Source organism: Bison bison, unplaced genomic scaffold (assembly GCF_000754665.1).
Source record: "Bison bison bison isolate TAMUID 2011002044 unplaced genomic scaffold, Bison_UMD1.0 scf7180017864180, whole genome shotgun sequence".
Lineage (NCBI taxonomy): Eukaryota > Metazoa > Chordata > Mammalia > Artiodactyla > Bovidae > Bison > Bison bison.
The window spans coordinates 5,559,846-5,562,506 of record NW_011494752.1 but is presented as its reverse complement, the minus strand read 5'-3'; positions in this window follow the sequence as shown (position 1 = coordinate 5,562,506).

Here is a 2,661-nt window from a genome sequence, read left to right as displayed (position 1 = left end):
AAAGGGTGCCGTAAAAACAATCATGAATAATAGCTCCTTTCAGGGAAAGCTGTTTCCCCCAGAAGGCAGAGGGAAGATGAGAAAAGACAAAATAAAAACAGAAGCTGGAAGCTCCATTGCTCCTGGGCAAGCAGCCCTATTCCCTGGGCCTCTCTGGGCCCCATCAGATACATACCAAAACGGAAGACATCAGAAGAGGTGCTGGACAGCAATTTCTGTTACTATTTCACCAATAACAGTACTAAGAAGTGTGTGAAGGAAGGAGCAGTTCTCTATGAAACCCTGTAAGGCCTTGGCCAAGGCATCATATTCTTCTGGGCCTCTCTTTTCCACATCTGCAAACAAGAGATCTCTTCTGATTTAATAAGACTTCTGTGATTGGACATACCTCTATAATATTTCCTAATACATTACATCATTTCTATTTCCTACTTCATCCCTGGTACATAGGGATGTACATGGTACATATACCAGTACTTTCTTTTGATTGGCACAAGCAGAAGGGGCTTCTAGGCTGGATCTTGGGTCAGGGGACCAAAAGCAGGACACTCTATCTTTTTACATTAATTACTTAAAGGAAGTGTCTCAAACTGGGAAACAGAGTGTGTGTCAACTGTAAATAAACTTCTGAGGGTTCTGTTATTGTCTTTTATTTATTTAGTCAGGTGGGTGCCTTAGGAACAAAAAGACAGTGCAAACAAACAGCTTCAGACCTATATTTTTTCACACACTCTTGCTTCTTAGTTGGAGTTCAGAGGAGGGGACATAGTTTACATTTTTGGAGGACTGCAAGGACCCTCTAACACACTGCTTTAACCTTCACACCTAGGCTTAGGAAACCCCAGTGTTTGTCATGTGGGTTTTCCTGCTTCTGGTTTGTCTGCTACAAATCGCTGATGCTCAGATTTCTTGGCTGTCACTCTCTGGCCCTGGAGGGGATGCCTGAGGGGGTTGGACCCTGCTTTGCTCTCCAGTGGGGGCAGCTCTACTGTTCACCCTGTGTTTGTTCCTGTCATTACCCCTGAAAGGACAGCAGTGCCAGGCTCTGGCCTATTAGCTCCCACTGCGGCCAACCCTCTCATAAATAACCCGTTGTCAGGGATTTTAATGGAAGCCCTCTGGAAGCTGTAAATCTTTGTAGCTCCCTCCTGCATCCTCTCTCTCATTTCCATTACAATATTACTCCAGAGGGACCAGAGACCAAAGCGTGAGCTTGCCAGAGCAGATTGGTAGGACACTGGGGAAAGAAAGAGGCGGGATGGGGGAGGGGAACAGAGCTGGGACAGTTGGTCTCAGGGAAGCATCTGTTGGGTGGCCAGTTGATGATGGTCACCTGGATCCCCAAGGCCCTGGAGAGGGGGAAGGGCAAGATGGCCTAGGGCCACCTGGTGGGAAGAGGGGAGAGAACAGGATGGCAGAGAGGCTTGTGGAAGGGTGCACCTTGGGCCCTCCAGTGTGAATTTAAGCACCAAGTAGCAGGATTTTAGTGTCTGCTTCAGGTTATGCTATGCCTTTGCCTCTAGCCTCCTGCTTGAGCAGATCAGCAGGTAAAGGGGTGGTGTCCTGGGTTGGCAGGAAAACTTTTCCTCTACCCATTTAGGTCTGAAAGGTAACAAAGTTTTTATGTACACCAGAGCATTCAGGAGTGAGTAACTACCCCAAATAGCTAGGGATTAAGGTTTAGACATCAGTTTAATAAGAGTGGGGGTGATTAGGGATTCAAAGGATGGAAGTCTCTAATGAGACTTGTTTACACAATTTTTTGGAATGTCCAAGAAAATGGACATTCCAAATGGCTGGGTGGTGCCTGCCTGACTGGAGATCTTCCTGGATGGGTGGAGGGGGTTGCCAGATTGTGACCACTGGTGTTTGGAAAACTCTGGTTTATTTATATCAGGGAAGTTCAAATTGGATTTCTTTCTGCATCGGCTGTAGCCCAAATACTTCCAACTTAAAAGTAAAAACTCTCCTGAAGATTTTTTTTTTTAAAGTCCATTCACCTGCTGTTTCTCTAGTATTCTATCACAGCATGGCACGAAGTCCTGGGTACAAAGTTCCCAGTGAACCTGCTAAAATTTAGCTCCTGGACTAACTTCAGCATGCTTCACATCACAGATGTGGATTTTGTCTTTTCCCTTAGTTGTTTTGACCACAGGTTTTCTTAGGAGGCCTTCTCCTTCTTACATGTCTCCCCTCAATTGCTGGAAAAGAAAGTAATGATCCAAGTCTTACATAAATCATACTCCTTGGGACTAAACGATCTTTTTTTTCACAGGAGCAGCTACATTTCAGTGGCATCAAGTCAAGCATCTGGAAATTTTTCAAGAAGGAAGAGGGATGTATATCCCTCCTCTGTTCAATCCGTTAAGGGAGTTTCTCAAAATCGCTATGATTCAAGACTTAAAATCAATCCTTTGTTCAATCTTTCACCAATCTGAATTAACCCAGGCAAAAACAGCTCTGTGCTGTGCTTAGTCTCTCAGTCGTGTCCGATTCTTTACTGGCTGCCAATCCTTTCCAGGCAGGACTCTAAGCTCAGACAGGTGGAAACTTTAGGAAACCACAATTACCTGAATCCAGTCACTATTCTGATTCTCCACCTGAGAACAGTCAAGGTGTTGTTTTGAGAAGTCAAAACCCCTGAGCCCTGGGCGGCTCTTT